Source organism: Muscardinus avellanarius, assembly GCF_963383645.1.
Source record: "Muscardinus avellanarius genome assembly, chromosome: 8".
In the NCBI taxonomy this organism is placed as follows: Eukaryota; Metazoa; Chordata; class Mammalia; order Rodentia; family Gliridae; genus Muscardinus; species Muscardinus avellanarius.
Window position 1 is genome coordinate 13,116,620 of NC_137794.1, and position 20,411 is coordinate 13,137,030.

General features: G+C 37.6%; 1 pseudogene across 1 annotated transcript; it reads right to left on the reverse strand.

The window, feature by feature from the left end:
- Positions 1-12,888: 12,888 nt before the first annotated feature.
- On the reverse strand, positions 12,889-13,774 carry LOC308266002 (palmitoyl-protein thioesterase ABHD10, mitochondrial-like; annotated as a pseudogene). Its single transcript has one exon. The product of its transcript is annotated as a palmitoyl-protein thioesterase ABHD10, mitochondrial-like (transcript).
- Positions 13,775-20,411: the final 6,637 nt, after the last annotated feature.

Sequence of the window (20,411 nt, forward strand, 5' to 3'; positions counted from 1 at the left end):
TCTTTTTCTCTGTCCCTTGAAATTACATTTTTTGTTTCTCTGCTGATGGTGTTTTCTGGCTATGAAAGGCACTGATTTTGTGGTAATAGAGATTGGTTGTTAGCGGGGCTTGTAAGCCCCGCTTTTCTCCGTCGCCATCTTCCCGGAAGTCTCCCCCAAACTGCTGAGATTTTATCCAAACCCAATTAATATGGAAATCATAAAGAAGTCAAACAATAATAAATGCTGGTGAGGATGTGGGGAAACAGGATTCTTCTACACTGTTAGTGGTGCTACAAATGAATACAGCTGCTATGGAGATCAGTGTGGAGATTTCTCAGAAAACTGAGAATAAATCCACCATAGAATTCCTTATACCATTCCTGGGTATCTTTCCAAAGGGACTAAAATCATAATAGATAGCAATAAATGCATATCCATATTTATAACAGCACAGTTCATAATAGCCATATTATGAAAACAACCTAGGTGTCTATCAATAGATGAATGAATTACAAAATTATGGGATATACACACAATGGAATTCTACTCAGCAATAAAGAACAGAATAATGCCATTTGCTGGAAAATGGATGGAACAGGAGAACATTATGTTAATTGAGATTAGCCATTCACAGGAAGTGAAGGGTCATATGCTCTCTCTCATATATGGAAGCCAGGGAGGAATTGGGATACAAGAGGGACTTTAGACAATTAAGGAGAAACTCCAGTGCAGTGAAGGAGCTGGTTTTGGAAGGGACGAGGGGGAGAATTAATGAAGGAACTTCCACCGACATTATGTACATATATGAGAATACCAATGTCAGTCTCAGTATCATTTATGCAGAAGGAAGGTGTGGGGAGGGAGCAGGGCAAAAAGCCACCGAGTGCTGTGTGTATGTATGTCACCATCACTATAAACTGCATAATGATGTGAGACTCTACTTAACCAATAAAAAGGAGGTATGCTGTTATGAAAACAACCAAAAAGTTCAGTAATTACCTTGAAAATGGGAAACGATTAAAGCAGTAAACATAAAACATTAAAAAAAGAAAAATAGAAAAAAGAAGAAGAGAATACTACAAAATCACAGTAAATGAAAATAATTATATTTTCCATTAAAATAAAAAGATTTTCCACAGGCACAGTGGCGCATACCTATAATGGCAGTACTACGGAAGCTGACAAGAGGATCTCAGGTCCGAGGCCAGTGTAACAGTATGAAGTAACTTAGCTGACACTGTTTTAAAATAAAAAATGAAATAGGGATAGGAGTGCAGCCCAAAAGTTGATCACCTCTGAGTTTGATTCCTCAGTAACACACACACACACACACACACACACACACACACACACACACCAACAACACGCATACATACACACACAAGAAAAAAAAAACAGAAAAAAGACACACATATGGATTTAAAAAGATAGCCCAATTATAGGTTGTTTGCAAGAGATAAATTTTAAAATGAAATTGAAAAGTTGCAAATGAGTGGATAGATCTGTATAATCCAAGCATAGGCCAAACCACCAAACAAATGAGGTATGAAAATGGAAACATTTAGGCATGATTAAATCTAAGAAAACATTAAAAAGAGATAAAGAGAAACGAGTTAATATTTTATATTGATAAAAGACTTAGTCCTCAAAGAACACATGATAATGGTAGTATTTATCTTAGTAAAAATAATTGACATATAAAAATATTTCATAAATGAAAATTTGGATGAAATATAATAAGGGTGAGCTATTAACACAATTTTTGACATATGTAGAGAAATTAATAAAATTTGATACTAATATATAATAACTTGAATGTCTTCAAAAGCTCAACTAATTTGAAAGTGAATTGAGCTAGGTGTGGTGGTCCACACCTAGAATCCCAGTGCTTGAGAGGCTGAGGCAGGAGCATCAGAGATTTAAGGATAGTCTCAGGAACTTAGGGTCACTCTGTATCTAAATAAAAAAATAAAATAGGGTTGGGGGTATAGCTTGGAAGTAGAATGCCCCTGGGTTCAATCCCTAGCACCACAAAAATACAATTAAAATAAAATAGTGAACTGAAATCATAGATGATATCCAAAAATATCTACATATATATCATGACTGAAAGAGCACTGAGTAGCAAAGTTGTTTTAAGAAATTTCATTAGAAGGGGAATGCAAAGAACAAATTAACTATCTGTTCCACATACTCTTCTTTCTTTTTTTGTGTGTGTGTGTTTTTGTGGTACTGGGTATTGAACTCAGGGGCATTTACCTTGCAGCTATGCCCCAACAGTTTTTATTTTATTTATTTTTTGAAATGAGGTCTCACTAAATTGCTAAGGCTGGCCACAAATCTGCAGTACTCCTGCCTCAGCCTCTCCATACTGGGATTACAGGTATGTGCGACCATGACCAGCCAATATAATCTTGAATGCAAAAAATACAAAGGAAAAACATCGTATAACAACAACAACAAAAAAGTAGATTAGAACATCTACGTGAACTGGGATTTACTCTCATAGTTATAGATACCTATAACTAAATCTGGTAACAACCAGACTAAAAGTATATGAAATTAATATTGAAATACATAAAATGAATAACCTTTTAAAACCTTTTTGAAAAAGTCATCTCAATAAATAGAATCAACCCAAAATCAGTAAAATGAATAATCATTCTATACAGAATAAAAAGAAGCCTAATATCAGCAACATAAATAAGGGCTGAAGAGTCATGAATGCAGCATCACAATCAATTTAAAAATTTTAAGAAACACTTAAGACATTGTAAATAGGCACGAGAAAAAGTTCTAGTATGTTTAAAGTGTTGTTTGTGGATATCTGTATCAAAATCATTATGAGAGCTCATAAAATTTATCTTAAAGATTCTTTCCCCTTGGGTAACTCATAAGGGAAAACAAATGAACCCCAAGCCACATTGGGGTCCTGTCACACACCACCCGAAATGACTGAAGCTTGCTGAATCTATTGCTACTAAAGACATCAATCACTGCATCGCTCCTGTATTATGGGTGAGCATGCAGTTTGTTTACAACCACTTTAGAAAATGATCTGTTTCTGGGTCTTCTATTCTGCTCCATTGGTCTATGTATTTTTTTTTTTTTTTGCCAGTATCATGCTGTTTTTATTACAATGGCTTTGTAGTATAGTTTAAAGTCTGGTATTGTGATTCCTCCAGCATGGTTTTTGTTGTTTTGGAACCAGCCAAGATTTCCATCAACAGATGAATGGATTACAAAACTGTGGGATATGTACACAATGGAATTTTACTCAGCCATCAAAAAAACTCATTTACATCATTTTCAGGGAAATAGATGGAACTGAAGGACATTATGCTAAGTGAGATTAGTCAGTCACACAAAATCAGAAATCAGATGCTTTCCCTAATATGTGAGAGTTAGGGAGAAATGGGTCATAGGAGGAACTCTAGATGAAAAAGGAAATCCTATGGAGGAGCAAACAAGACAACCTAAAGGAGGAGAAAGGAGGGGGGAAGAGGAAAATCTCTAAAACACACAATGTACTTAAGCATATCAAAGTCAACCACTAAGCCGAGCAAGGGAGGGAGGGACGGTGAGGGAATGCAGTGGGAATTGGGTAGGGGTTAAATCAGTGATGTGTGCATGTCTCTACACACAAGTTTTTTACCCCAATATGATATATGAATATAATGCACCAATAAAAAAGATAAATAAATAAAAAAGATCTGGCAGCACCAAATACAACTAAACATACATAACTACATATTTTTAAATTTTAGGGATGTACCCAAGAGAAATAAGTGCATATGCCCAACAAAAGGCATTCCAAAATATTCCAAATATATTCATAACATTGTCAAACTGCATATTGCTACCTAGAAAGAAATGGATAACATGAGGCATATTTATACAATTGAAAAATACAAAGCACATTTTAGAAGAGTGAACTATGGTAGCAGATAACAGCACAGATGAATCTCATAGACCTAAGTTGAAGATAAGAAACCAGACATTGGAGCACATATGTGAGGTTCAAATAAGAGCTAAACTTTTCCCAGATGATAGGGGTTGTTATCTTGGGTCATTAATTGGAAAGGTAAAGAAGGCATACTCTGTGTAAATCTGGGGAGAAAATTCATTAATAATCTGTATGCTTAAGATTATGCATATTACTATAGATATGATGATCTTCAATAAATATATATTTTAATTCACGGTCAATAAAGTAAGTGTTAACCTAAACTTTTTAGGTGCTAGGTTATATGACCGTTAGTAATTTCTATTTGTATTTCACAAACGCTGCCAGTTTCTCCCCAGGTTGAGTGTAACAAATATACTTTTAATTACCTGCCATCCCATTTCATTACATAGTTTATTTTCCATGGGAACTTCTTTTAAATTCTAAAACCAGCTGAATGAGTGCTTGGAATTTTAAATAGTCTAAATAATTTTGCTGAAACCACAGCATTACGTTGAATGAGAAAATCCATTTGGATGACCAATCATTTCTATGTCAACCAAAGAACCTGACTGAATACAACAGAAATGCACACAAATTCACAGAAAAACAGTATGATAGGAAGAAAATCTAATAATGTGTATCCCTCGTTTTTTCTAGCAGTATCAAATTGAGCTGAGCTCTAGTGCCTGCATGGTATAGACAACTACAAACTCAGAAAGTCCTGGGAAGCCAGATGTTGACCGGCCTTTTGTCATAAATGAGAAATTGTGTGCCTTCTACCTTTACTTAATTTTAAAAAAAGGATAGAAAATAGAAATATATTGATTCCTTTCTAGGTTAGGTTTCTCTGAATAGGTTAAGTTTTCATTCAAATTTTAGGACAAAATGTTGTTTTCTTCTGCTCAAACTGTTATAACCAAACAATATAGACTAGGCAGCTGACCTACTAGAAAATTGTTGTTGTTGTTGTTGTTGTTGTTGTTGTTGTTGTTGTTGTTTCTCAGTTTAGGAGACCAGGAATCCAATATCAGAATGCCAACACGTGGGATTTTTAGCTTTCTTGTCTTTTTTTTTTTTTTTTTGTGGGAGGAGGTACTGCCCTTTTTATTTTAATTCTGAAACAGGGTCTTGCTAAGTTGGTGAGGGTCTCACTAAACTGAAATTACAGTCATCTGTTACAGTGCCAGGCTTTCCTTTTTGATTTGTATCCACATGACCTTACCCTGGTGTGACTGTAAAGCATATTCTCTCTCTCTCTCTCTCTCTCTCTCTCTCTCTCTCTCTCTCTCTCTCTCTCTCTCTCTCCTATTTTTCTCTCTTCTCCATTTCTTTCTCTCTCTTCTCTATTTTTTCTCTCCTCTATTTTTTCTCCCTCTCCTTTCTCTTTCTCCTTCTCTTTCTCTCTCTCTTCTCTATTTCTCTCTCTCCTTTCTCCTTCTCTCTTCTTTTAAGGCCATCTGTCTTCTTAGATTAGTATCCCACCCTCATGATCTTATTTAATCATAATTAACACTCAAAAAACCTGTCTCCAAATTCAGTAAATTGGAAATTATGGTTTCAACATATGAATAAAGGTTTTTTGTTGTTATTATTTTTCAGTACTGGGGATTGAATCCAGGTGCATTCTACTTCCAAGCTATACTCCCAGCCTTATTTTTTATTCTTTATTTTGAAACAGAGTCTCCCTAATTGCAGAGGGCCTCACTAACTAGCTGAGATTGGCCAAAACCCATGATCCTCCCTCCCAAGTACTGGTATTACAAGCACGCGCCAGCGTGGTTGGCTTTGATGAAGTTTTTGAGGACATAATTCAGCCCATAGTATTAGTGTAATAGTTAAAGGTAGAAGCTCTGGTATTCCTAATACTCTCTAGCTTGTGTAAATTACAGAAAACATATGTCCCTTCTCTTTCTGTGCTTGGCTAATCTCACTTAACTTAATGTTCTCCAGGTCTTTCCATCTTCTTGTGAATGACATGCTTTTGTTCTTTATTGTGGAGTAGAATTTGTTGTATGTATTTCCCATAATTTTGCAATCCATTCATCTGTCGATGTAGACCTAGGTTGAGGACTCCATATAATGGAGGGGAAACCTTAGCAAAGCCAGAAAGGAGGCCTAGGGGAGAAAGAAGGCTAAGGTTAATCAATGTAAAAGCTACATTCGAATATGTGTATACATGTGAATATAACATTATTAACCTGGACACTCAGTATTGGGAGGGAGGGAGAGAAAAGGGAAAGGAGGGGGGAGGGGGCACTAAGTACTGTGTGAATATATGCCATTCTCAACATGATCCACATTATGATGTGAGATTATAGTGCACCGATAAAATAAAATTAAAATAATAAAAAAGTAGAAGCTCTGGACTCAAAAACCAAATTCAAATCTCCAATCCACCATCTCCTAATTGTGTGACCTTGCACACCCTGAGATAGGCTGATCTCAGCTATAAAGTGGGTTGGTATCAACCTCATAGAATTAATGTTTTAATTAAATGGAGATATAGATAGATAGATGATAGATATATGTAGCATATAAAATATACCATAGCACATGGTAACTTTTAGGTAAATAAGAGATGGCAATATTAGAGTAATTCTCTACCATATAGGGTAATATTGTAGATTTGAGTAATCAAAAGGTTTATTATACAGTTGAATTGTGTGTTTGTGTGTGGGTATTAGTTATTGGGGATGAAATTCAGAGGCATCTACCTCTGAGCTACGTCTACATCTGAGCTATGTCCACTATTTTGAAACGGGGTCTTGCTAAGTTGCTGAGAGCTCTCACTTCAGGGAAGCCTCATGTGATCACACAGTTGTGGCCGGTGCTGGCTTACAGAAGCCACTTTTGCATAATATTCCTTTATGTCCACATTTGGCTTTGCCAATCTGCTTTACCTTATTTTGAAAGGACATATTGTCATTTTCCTTTGGAGAACTGAAATCGACTGACTGGAAGCATAAATGGAAACTGGAAATCTCTGGCCCTAGAATCCAAGTTAACATCAATACCAACATCTCCAAGGCATGAAGAATGAATTTTATAAAAGCTGAAGCCTTGCGCCTATTTCACAGATGGGATAAAGTGGATCAAAGATTTCAGTCGTCTGTGAATTGCTTCAGTTGAGAATGCAAGTGCAGGAAAAGCGGATTCTTGTTCATGTTAGTCTTAGGTTGAGTTATTCATCAGAGAGCCCTGTTATGATCAGCATGCCACGAGTCCTGGTTGCTCTTCTCACAGCACATACTGGAGAAAATATTTCATTATTCACTCAGCTGCAGAATTTGTTTATGGCTCATATCTAACCTACAGCCACAGCAGCCAAAGCACGCTGTTTCATAATTTATAGATGGGGATAATGAATGTGTGAGGATAAAAAGGGAGGGGAAAGCCGGGGGATAGAGAGCACAGGTGATTGGAAGCCTTGATATGGACTATCTTTAATTAACATCCTAACGTTCAGGAGAATGATTTATTTTGTGTACAAGTGAGGCACTCTTCTTGCCGTACAGAAATAGAACTTATAGTCTATGCAGTTTTTACTCTGCAATGAAGCTATACAAAAAGGAGCTGCTGAGTATAGTGTTGTATAGAAAAGTAAAAACTCAAAAGAACCTGATTGTTAATTTAATAAGCAGGGGACCAAGAAGAGTTATCTTTATTATCAAATTACCCCTTCTTCTGGTATAGGAAAAATGAGATTTCATTCCTAGATTATAACAAGCATTACGTTTAAGTTGCCTAAGTGGTTGAGATACTGTCTCATTATTACAATACATTTTGGCGATTACTTTATACTGACCACTTGATCTATATGGGTAATGAAGTATTGCACAAGTGTTTAATTAGAATTGTATTGCAAGTGGAAATAAGGTTGGTGGTTTATCAAAAGAACATTTAGTAACTGATGAAAATTTATTATGATTTTAAACATTATTTTAAAGCTTTTGCACCAGATTTTTGAGATATTTTGGCTTGCTAGTGGTTTGTCATTCTAAACATTATAAGTCTAAAGCCCATTTTGTTTTATTGGTGCACTATAGATTCACATTAAAATGTGGATCATATTGACAATGGCATACATTCACATAGTACTTGGTGCCCTCCCTCTGCCCCACTTCTCCTTCCCCCAATCCCAACAATGACTTTCCAGGTTAACCATGCTACATTCACACTTATACACATATTTGAATATAGCTCCTCCATTACTTAACCTCCACCTTCTTCTCTTCTACCCCTTCTTTCTAGTTTTGCTGAGGTTTCCCCTCCATTATCTGGAGTCCCTCTGGTATTCCTAATACTCCCTAGTTTGGCCATATTAGAGAAAATATATATCCCTTCTCTTTCTGTGCTTGGCTAATATCACTTAACATAATGTTCTCCAGGACTTTCTATCTTCTTGCGAATGACATGATTTTGTTCTTCTTTATTACTGAGTAGAATTCCATCGTGTGTATTTCCCATAATTTTGCAACCCATTCATTTGTTGATGGAGACCTAGGTTGTTTCCATATTTTGCCTATTACGCATTGTGCTGCTATGAACATGGGTATGCATGTGTTACTGTAGTTTTCTGATATCAACCCCTTTGGAATGATACCCAGGAGTGGTAGAGCTGGATCATATGGTGGATCTGTTCCCAGCTTTTAAAGGAATCTCCACACTGATCTCCATAGCAGCAAAATTAGTTTGCACTCTCACCAGTAGTGTAAAAGAGAATTTGTTTCTTTCTTCTTCTTTATGGTTTATTTCTTTAAGTATTTTCTCTGGTGTTGGCTTTGTATTCATGAAGTATTTGAGATTCTGCTTTTCTTGAAACACTTTTGTTTCTCCATCAATTTTTTATTTCTTAATTTTTTATTATTTTTTTTCATTACTGGGGATGAAACCCAGGGGCATTCTACCTCTGAGCTACATTTTTTGGTGGTACTGGGGTTGAAACCCAGGGGCTTTCTATGTCCGGGCTATACTCCTCGACCTATTTTATATTTTCTTTGAAAACAGGGTCTCACTAAGTTTCTGAGAGCCTCACTAAGTAGCTGAGGCTGGCTTCAAACCTGTGTGATCCTCCTGTCTCAGCATCCTAAACACAGGAATTACAAGCATGTGCCACCACGCCCGGCTTATTCTTTATTTTGAAACAGGATCTCACTGAGTTGTAGAGGGTCTCACTTCGTAGCTGAGGCTGTTCTTGAACCACAATCATCTTGTCTCAGGCTCTCAAATGCTGGGATTGCAAGCGTGCACCACCACACCTGGCTCTCCATCAATTTATAATAATAACCTGGCTGGATATAGCAGTTTTGGTTTGAAGTTGTTTTCTTCTAGGGTCTGGATTACATCATATCAGTCTCTCCTTGCATTCATGATTTGGGTCATAAAGCCTGGAGTGATTTTTATTGTTTTTCCCCTGTATGTCACCCATCCTTTTGTTCTCACTGATTTTAAGATTTTTTCCTTAGCTTCTATGTTGGTCATTTTGATTATTACATGGCACGAGGAGGTCCTTCTTTGATCTTTTCTTAACAGTCTTTTGTATTTCTCCTATACATGTATGTACAAGCCTCTTTCCATGTTTAAAAAATTTCCTGAAACTATTCCTCTGAAGAGATTATGAATACCCTTTGTCTGTACCTCTACCCCTTTTTCAATGCCTTTTATTTGTAAGTTAGGATGTTTCATGTTGCCCCATAGTTGTTGAATGTTTAGGTTTTGTTGCTCTAATGACTTTTGTATGCTGTTGACTGTGCTTTCGGTTTTGAATGAACTGTCTTCTAACAGTGATATTCTGCTTTTCATTTCATCTAATCTTCCAGAATTTCTTTCTATTGCTGTCTTCATTTCATTTATTGACTCTTTCATTTCATTCCAGGAGGCCTCTTTCTGATTCTTAATGTATTCGTTTCCTCTTTTATTTCCTGTACACTTACTAGACCTTTCTTCCTATTGAAGCTCAGGACTTGAAATTCTTGTATTTCTTGTAGGTCAGTATTTCTGATTTCCCTTATTTCCTCACTGTCCCTTGTTCTCATATTTGCAAGGTTCTTGGGCTTGTTTTTCTGATGTCTTGGAAATCTTCTTTTGTGTGTGTGACTGTGTGTGCAATCTGTCTTGTTGGGACTTCTTGGGGCTGTGGAGCTGAAGCCAGCAAACGTGTTTCAGCTGGCAGTCCGAGATGACACCAGCCTCCTCACCAGGTCAGTCATGTGCGTGGGCTCTTTGCAGTGGATCTTGTGGTCAGAGTGTTGTATTTTCTTCCACTATTGTTCTCATTTGTGTTTTTGTTCATGAATATCTTCTGCTGCTTTGTTTATTTAAATTTTTAACAAGACACTGCCTTCTTAATAGTTGAATTTTATTTGTTTCAACTACTGGGATGTGCTGCATCCCGCAGTCACCATTTCGAATCCCCAGTTTGGTTCTTAAAATAAAATTTTCTAACCATAGTTGTCATATATAGATCAAAATGGCTTTGTTTATTTATTTTTATTTTTTATTTTTTGCGGTGCTAGGGAGTTATCCCAAGATTGTTCTACCTCTGAGCTATAGCCCGCAGCCCTATTTTACTTTACATTTCTGAAACAGGATCTCACCAAGTTGCTGAAAACTTTGCTATGTTGCTGAGCCTGACCTTAAACTGTGATCTTCCTGTCTCAACCTCGCAAGTACTGAGATTATAGGCATGAACCACCACCTTTGGTGTATTTCTTTAATTAACATTTTATCACAGAAATTATTTAGTTATTAACTCTCACAAAAAGAAATTTATAGTTGGACCAAAATTGTTCACAGCCTGTCAGTTTAAAAACAACTATTTCATTTCAATTAAGAGTTTCAGTAATATACCAAAGGACATAATAATAAAGAAATCTTAAGTATCAGAATAATCTCCTATGATACTCCACTAAAGTTTCGTTTTTTTTTTAGACTCAATGCTGAAGGTTTTTACTGATGGCTGGTTACATAGGTTGTCTCTGGCACACACCAGAATTCTGGACTTCCAGAAGGAAGCAAGTAGTCAGCACAAATCATTTGTTTGTACAGTTCAGGCATAGTGAACTAGGCATAGTGAACTACTTTGATCAGATCTGAGAATGGTGGCAGTCCCTGAACTCCAAGTTCCCAGATGTGAGCCAAGGGCTAACCTTCTAAAGCAGATTTCTAAAGAATCAGCTAAACTGGGTGTGGTAGCACCTGTCTGCAATCTAAGTACTTAGGAGGCTGAGACAGATTGCAAGTTTGAGGCCAGCCTCAGAAATTTACCCAAGACTATGTTTCAAATTAAAAAGAACCAGGCATGGTGGCCCACACTTGTAATCCTAGTATTCTGGAGGCTGAGACCAGAGGATCTCGGATCGTGGATAGCCTCAGCTACTTAGTGAGGTCCTGTTTCAAAATAAAGAATAAAAAATAGGGCAGGGGGTATAGCTCAGAGGTCGAATGCCCCTAGGTTCTATCCCCAGACCTGCAGGGGGAAAAAAAAAGGCATAGCGGTGCCCTGCTCAATGAAACCGCCCCCCCCCCCAACACAAAATAATCACCTACCCTACTGTAATACTTTTCTGTATAGCAATTTTACTCTAACCTTTTTCTTCAATATTTATTAATACTCCATTTCTTCCTTCCTTCCTTCCTTCCTTCCTTCCTTTCTTTCTTTCTTTCTTTCTTTCTTTCTTTTTCTTTTTTTTTTTTTTGGTGGTACTGGGGTTCCTAGAAACCCTTCTACCTCTGGGCTACCCTCCCAGACCCATTTTATAGTTTTTTTAAATTTGGAAACAGGATCTCTTAAAGCCAGTGTGGCTGGCTTCGAACCTGCGTGATCCTCCTGTCTCCGCCTCCCAAGTGCGGGTTCTATAAGCATGCACCACCATGCCCAGCTAATACTCCATTTCTTAAACTGTCCTTTAAATCAGGTTTTTTACTTTCTGGATCCCTAATTAATGAGTAAAATAAATATTTAACACATGCTCATTTTATATGAGTCACGTTGTCAACTTAAAAATATTATGTTGACAGACATAACCCAAGCAGGGTAAGTCCAGCCAAAATTAACAGCTAAAATACCAACTCAGTAATACCAATGCTAACTACTGTACACATTCATTTTAGTTATTTAAAAAGCCTTTATATTTCTTCTTTTTTTCTTTTCAGATATATCAGTTTTCTCTTTATTTTTGCCAATCATAATATAATATTCTCATTTAAATATACAAGTCAAAATTTGGAGATATCTCCTTTATATCACTGTAAAGTTGAAAGCCTTTACGAAGTTAAAGCTTAATATTCAATTTGAATATTATATCCCTAGTTTTGAACTTTATTATGCTTCCAACATTTCTCTGATCACTTCAAATTTATTTCAATATTTTCCTTTTCTCTGAGCTGTATTTTAAAATTAGAATTTTATAAATTTTTATATTTAGCAAATAAAAATAATATTCATTATTAATCATAGAAGAGAACAAAAGAGCTGGCAAAGCTAACATATGCATCTCTTCAATAAAAACAGAAAATATATTGATGAAAAAAATGAATCAAAACTTGAAGAGAAAAATTTCCAAACAGTAGCTGATAATTTTGTCACAACTTAGCCTTGTGTAGTGCTTGTAATCCCAGCACTTGGGAGGCTGAGACAGGAGGATTGCAGGTTAGAGGACAGCCTCAGCAACGTAGGTTACTCTCAATAACCTAGTGAGATTCTGTTTCTAAACAAAAAAAAATAAAATAGGGCTGGGGGTGCAGTTCAGAGGCAGAATGCCCGTGGATTTGATCCCCAGTACAACAAAACAAAAAGTAGTCACAGTTTGTACTATTTGTGCAAAGACGTAATTAAATAAATACTTATTTCTAATATTTACAGAATAGAGATAAGAGGAAAAGCTAAAGGATCAGGGTCTTTGATTTGCTACCCCTCTTTCAATCATATGGATACTTTATCGACTAAAAATGTGATTCTAGTTAATGATAGTTGAAAGCTTATCAATTAAGTCGTCAATAGTGTAAACAAGAAGCTGAATGTCCGCCTTTTCCTTCATTCGGTGATCGCTGTTTTTTCTGAGAATGACATCTACATCGGCGCTGACTACCTGGTCAGCAACCTGCATGGACGTATCCCAAGGCACAATGCCGTCCTTCATGCCATGGAGCAGCCTTACAGGGCAGTCCACCGGGATGGGGCTATGTGGTGCTTCTTTAATGAAACTGTACTGAATGTGGTAAAACCCATCTTCATGGTATTTTGATGGCATGGTCCACACGCCTTTCATCTCCACTTCTTTTTTTACCTCAATAGGAAGCTGATTAAATCCTGTCACTAGGCCATCTGCAGCTGTAGCTACACGAAGAAGAGCTACAACCAACCCTCTCTGGCCGCGCCATTGCAGCATGAAGCATAAGCCACCCACCGAGGCTAGATCCACCCGGTATCTGTGGTCCTACAGCTACGTCATCAATCATAGAATATCTTTTCTCCATTTCCCCACTGTGCATTCTTCTAAGTTACCACCTGAATTTCCAACTCCTGAGTAATCAAACCTTATACAGGCGTGACCTAGAGATTTGCAAAACTCCTCAATCGCCAATGCTTTTGTACCATTCATACCAGAAAGATAGCCAGGGATGTAGATAATTCCTGGACTTTTGCCTTTTAGATTCTTATAAGCCAGCTTTGGGAGGTTTGGTCGATTTAGTAAAGGCAAGCTGGGAGCCACCTGGGCGCTCGCTCGGAGTTCCGTGCAAGTAGGGCGCTGAAGCTCTGGTGGAGGCCAAAGCCTACTGCAGGCCAGCCCAGCTCCTGCCAGCAACCCTGGACGCCAGAGCGGCCAAGCCCATGCCCACCATCTTCCCAGCTGCCCCTGCGTCCCCTAAATTTTCTTTTGAAAATTTTTCTATTTAAAATATATCTAGCCTTAGTGTGGTGGCTCATGCTTGTAATCCCCTCACTTGGGAGGCGGAGACAGGAGGATCGCACAGATTCAAAGCCAGCTGCACTGGCTTATGAGACCCTGTTTCCAAACTAAAAAAGACTAAAAAATAAAATAAAATAGGTCTGGGAGTATAGCCTGGAGGTAAAAGGGTTTCCAGGAACCCCAATGTCATGAAAAAAAAAATATATATATATATATATATGTATGTGTGTGTGATAATTAATTCATTCTTAAAATTTTCTTGTATATATAGAAGCTAGAAAAAAAAATAAACAAAACAGATAAACCATGAGCCAACCTAACCAAAAATGAGAATCAACCCAAAATAAAACCCAAAATAAAAGATGATATTGTCATAGACAGCATGGAGATCCAAAGATTCTTAAGAAACTATTTTGAAAAACTATATATCAACAAAATGAAAAACCTAGAATAAATTTACAAACTTCTAGATACATATTGCCTTTCTAAGTTTAATCAAGAAGAGACCAAAAATTTAGACCAACTAGTAGCAAGCAAAGAGATTAAAACTGCAATAAAGAGATCACTTAAGAAAAGCCCAAGTCCAGGTAGATTTCCAGTCAAATTTTATAAAACCTTTATAGAAGATCTAAACTAGCTGGGCATGGTGGCACACCCTTGTAATCCCAGCATTTGGGAGGCTGAGATAAGAGGATCAGAGTTCGCAAATATCTTCAGCTACATAGTGAGGTCCTTTGCAACTCAGTGAGACCCTGTTTCAAAATAAAGAATAAAAAATAAGGCTGGGGGTGTAGCTCAGAGGTAGAATGTCCCTGGATTCTATCCCCAATACCACAAAGAAAAACAATCTAGCCGGGCGTGGTGGCACACGCTTGTAATCCCCGCGCTTGGGAGGCAGACAGGAGGATTGTGCAGGTTCGAAGCCAGCCACGCACGCTGGCTTAGGAGACCCTGTTTCCAAATAAAAATGTAAAAATCGGTCTGGGAGTGTAGCCCGGAGGTAGAAGGGCTTCCAGAAACCCCAGTACCACCAAAAAAGTAAGAAAGAAAGAAAGAAAGAAAGAAAGAAAGAAAGAGAAAGAAAGACAATCTAAGCTTAATACTTATCAAACTATCCTATAAAATAGAAAAAATGGAATTCTTCCAAAGACATACTATGTATCCCAGATCACGTTAATACCAAAAAAATAATAATAAAGCTCAAGAAAATAAAATTATAGGCTAACATCATCAATGAATTTAGACACAAAACTTCTAAACAAAATACTAGCCACATACACTCAAAACCACATCAAAAAAACTATACCCAACCAAGTCAGGTTTATTCCAGAGATCCAAGGCTGGTTCAACATATGAAAAATAATCCATGTAATGTACCACATAAACAGAACTAAGGATAAAAATCACATGATTATCTCAATAGATGTTGAAGACAAAATCTGACACTCATTCATGTTAAACACATTGCGGAGAATCAGAATAGAAGAACCTTACCTCAACATCATAAAGGCAATATGCAATAATAAACCAATAGCCAACATCATATTGAATGGGGGGAAACCTTCAAGAATTTCAAGAGTAGGAACTAGACAAGGATGCCCACTATTATCACTCCTTTTCAGTAGAGATCTCGAGCCAGAGCCAGAGCAATATAGCAAGAGAAGTAAATAAAGGAATACAAAGAGGAAAAAAAAGAACTAAAAGTATCTCTATTTAGAGATGACATGATTTTATACTTATAAAATCCAAACACTCAACAAAAAAACTTTTAGAACTATCAATTTTAGCAGTGTCTGGATACAAAGATCATTCTAAAAACTCAGAAGTTTTCTGTTAGGCCACCCATGAATCCACTGAGATAAAAATTCAAAAAATAATTTCATTCAGAGTTACCTCACAAACAATAAAATACCTAGGAACAAATTTAACCAAAAAGGTAAAATATCTCTACAATGGAAATTACAACTATACTAAAAAAGGAAACCGAAGATCTTAGAAGATGGAAAGATTTCTCATTCTCTTAGGTAGAATAAGTAGCATCAAAATGACCATCTTACCAAAAGTGATCTACAGATTCAATGCAATTGCTAGTAAAATATCAATGTCATTCTTTACAAATCTAGAAAAATCAGTCCTGAATTAATACGAACAATCAAACACCCAGGATGGCCAAAATAATTTTCTGCAATAAGAACCATGGAGCAGGCATCAAAGCAGACTCAAATCAAGTTCTCTCTCACATCTCACATGGAAGTCAGAGAGAGAGAGAGAGAGAAACAAGGATCCTGGGGTCAGCAGCCTGCATAGTTTTCAGATTTTGCCAAAAAAAGTTTACTAAAAATCTCTCCTGACTGGGATATCTTGTGGGATAAATATTCCAAAAGAGATATAATTATAATAAATTACATGTGTCAACCTGCCCTTACTCTGTAAAGCTGAAAAACTATATAAATTAGAATATTTAAAAAATAAAGCCTTTTTGCAAGGATGAATGAAACTGGCAAAGCTGTGGTAAATGAGGCAGACCTGTGAAAAAAACACTCTTTCTTATGGTCTGTATAGTAATCAATCAATCTCTCTCTCTCTCTCTCTCTCTCTCTCTCTCTCTCTCTCTCTCTCTCCCCCCCCTTTTCCCTTCTCTTCTCTCTCCCTCTCTCTCTCCCTCTTTCCTTTTCTCTCTCTCTCTCTCTCTCTCTCTCTCTCTCTCTCTCCTCTCTCTCTCTCTCTGTCTCTGTCTCTGTCTCTCTCCCTCTCTTTCTCGTGTGTGTGTGTGTGTGTGTGTGTGTGTGTGTGTGTGTGTTACTGAAGCCTGAATCTTGAAGCCTGTGGCCTTCTTCCTGAGGTGCACTCCAAGCCCTTTTATAATTTTCTGTGATATGGGGTCTCGCTAAGTTGCTGAGTCTCACTGAGTTGCTGAGAGTAATCCTCAAATCTGCAATCCTTCTGTCTCAGCCTCCCACCAAAGTCACACACCGTGACACCCACTATAGTAATATTTCCCTTAATAAATCCTCTCTCTTCTCACTACTAGATGGGTAGCCCCATCCCAGGAGACTTATCATTAATTCTTTCTATCTCCAAATCGGAGAGAAGCCACTGTGGGCAGCTTGACTAATTAGCCCCTTTTCCTGTGGAGGTGTGCTCTTAGCACCTTGCCAGTTCATAATTTTCTAGCATCTGAGTGGGGTCACCTTTAGTGTAAGGGCCTTCCAACGGGCCCTTACAGTGTGCCTTGGCCATTATGATTTCCTGGCATAAGGGTTACTGGAAAAGAAAATGGAGCATCATCAAAACCCTGACTGATCATTCCACATTTACAGAGTAAAATTACAGAACAAATGTGAAAAAATAAACATTGTCTGGAAATACCAAAGAGAAGCCACTATCTTAAAATGACCTTATGCCATCTCAGTGTGATTCCAGAAAATATAAATATAATCTGTGGGGAAAAGCAGAAGTTCTTTTTTTTTTTTTTTTTTTTTTGCTGGTCTGGGGATGGAACCCAAGGGCATTTGACCTTTGAGCTACAACACCTGCCCCATTTTTTATTCTTTTTAATTTGAAACAAGGTCTCACTAAGTTCTAGAAGGCCTCACTAAGTAGCTGAGGGTGTCTGCAAACCATGATCCTCAGGTCTCAGCCTCCTGAATGCTGGGATTACAAGCCTGGGCTACCATGCCCAGCTAGAAGTTCTTAAGCAAACATTTTGACACAGAGGAAAAAAGCAGAATGAGATAAAAAGATTGTGTGAAGAAATAAAGCCACAATAGTGGAACTTAAATTATGCATTACAAGGCACAATTAGCAGGATTAATGCCATAGAAATTGAAACATTTGTAAAATTTGAACAAGTGCTGGCAAGGATGTGGAGAACTGGGAACTCTGATACATTGTTGGTGGCATTGAAAATTAGTGCAACCACTTTTGAAAAAAGTATGGAGGATCCTCAGAAGAATGGGAATGAACTTACCATATGATCCAGCAATAACACTTCTGGGTATCTACCCAAAAGAACGGAAACCAAATTACCAGAAGAATGCGTTTGTATCTATGTTCATAGCTGCACAATTTACATTTACCAAACTATGGAACCAGCCAAGATGTCCATCAATAGATGAATAAATTACAAAACTATGGGATATGTACACAATGGAATTTTACTCAGTCAAAGAGAAAACCACAGTTACATCCTTTACAGTGAAATGGATGGACTGGAGAATATTATGTTAAGTGAGTTTAGTCAGTCACACACAAAAAAATAATAAATCGGATGCTTTCCCTAATTTGTGGGAGCTAGGGAGAAAATGGATCATAGGAGGAACTCTAGACTAAAAAGTTGAAACTACAGATGAGCAAATAAGGTGACCTAACTGAGGGAAATGGAAGGGGGAAGAGAGAAATTCCATAATGTACATTAACAAATAATATCAAGGGACATCACTAAGCCAAACATGAGAAAGAGGGATGGGGTGGGAATTGGGTAAGAGCTACTTGGGTGATGTGTGCCTGTATGCCTCTGCCATCTTGTACTTCATTAAGATGTATGACTACAATGCACCAATAAAAAAATTTAAAAATGAAGTGATGAAAAATGGGAAAAGGTGTTATTATGTGCAGTATAAACCACTGGCCCAACCCCAAATCCCCATCTTCCTTCCAGGATGGCATGGATCTCTAATCCCAGTACTTGGGAGGCTGAGACAGAAGAATCACAAATTCGAGGCCAGCCCCTCAAATGTTCTCACAGTGCTCTCTGGGCTGCATCTTCTGTGACCAGCATTATCTTGACATTCAGTTTTTATGGGAATGTTTGCCAAGCGTAACACTTCCCTTAACTGCTTTTTCAAGGTGAAGTGGCATATCACTTTATACGCCATGTTTGCCAATTCATAGAAATAGTCCGGGTTCTTTCCATTCTTCATTATCCAACCCAAACAATTCTTGGTCCTTTGTCTTTCACGAACCTCTACTCTTTTGAAACCCATGCTCTGAGGCTCTGCCATTTGCCACTCTACTGCCCTGTGCTCCAGGCTTGATGCACAAGGGACAGTGTGCTCCTCTCCACCAGTACTTCCACTATTATTCCTGATGGCATCGATACTCCTTTGGCTAGCCAAATCATACATTATTTGGATAATCTCTTTTGTGCTTGATTCCCTTCATGTTTCAAGTCCCAGTGATCATTCATTTTATCCCACATTAGCCAACCGCATGGCCATACCCTTGACTTTGTTAAAGCAACAACCACTGCACCTGTAGAATCGTAACTAAAGGAACCACTTTTCTGATGTTAATCTCTCACCAATTCACCAAACCTAGAAACCCCAGACCATCAATTATTCCAGGGCCCTGAGAGTTCCAATTCACCGACACACTCAGCTACATTTTCAATAATTGTCATGTTCCTCTTCTTAACATTTTGCTTCATATCCTGCTCAAATTTCCGAATTCTGGATTCTCCATTTACCCAAACTTCTACCTTCTATAGTCTCTACTATCCTTCACTGTCTACAAATAAACAACCAAAAGGCAATTTTTGAAAACATTCTTTCTTCAACTCTCCTAGTCCATCAGCAAGTCTTCTTTTTCACAAATCTATCCACTGGCTTTATTTCCCATTATTACCCTGGCTTAAAACATCATCACATCTCACCTGAAGTGCTGTTTGATGGCATTGCTTGCTCCTACCCTTGACTCTTTATAAGCATTACCGGCATGATAACAAGAGCAAAGAATTTTAACATGTGCACTGCATCATACCTTCCCACTGGTTAAGCATTCACTATTACCTCTTTGACCTCAGCTTCTATCTTTTTCTGCTATTTTTACTTTGCTGAAAACATGCTGGCTCTCCCCCGCCCCCTTCATTTATTTAAACAGTCCACAGTACTAAGGCCTCCTTCAAATGTTAACTTCTCAGCCAGGAATGATGGTGTTGAACCTATAATTCCTGTACCCGGCAGACAGTAACAGGAGGGATGCAGGTTCAAGTTCTGCCTGGGCAACTTAGTGATCCTCCATCTCAAAATGAAAAATAAAAAGAGCAGGGGATGTATCTTAGTGATATAACTTCCTCGAGAATGTTACTTTCTCAGAGAAGCCCTTTCTTATCATTGTATTTAACTGGCCAGACTCTGTCACATACTCTGTTCTTTATGGTGTTTACCTATTTATTGTCCATCTGTCCTTGTTAAAATGCAAGATCCTTAAAAGGAAAATCTTTCTATGTTGCATAGTCTCGCATCTTCAGTAGCTGAGATCGGCCCTGCTATGGAATGATAAATACTCAATAAAGACTAGTAAGGTCAGAATGAAAGCTGTAAGCAAATATACAGTTGAAGGAACTTTCCAGAGTTGAAAAATAATCCAAGTATTCAGATTAACATGTTCAATGGAGTAGGAAAAGTTCTTCATATAGTCAGAAGTAGTTTTTGAGAAAGTCACCACAAAGAATAAAGACAGTCTGTCCTCAAACTGTTCAGCTACAATACCAAGAGTCTAGAGACAGTGGAAGATTATCTACTGAGGAATGGCAGAGCTATGATTTCAAGGCATTCCCAATGAGCTTA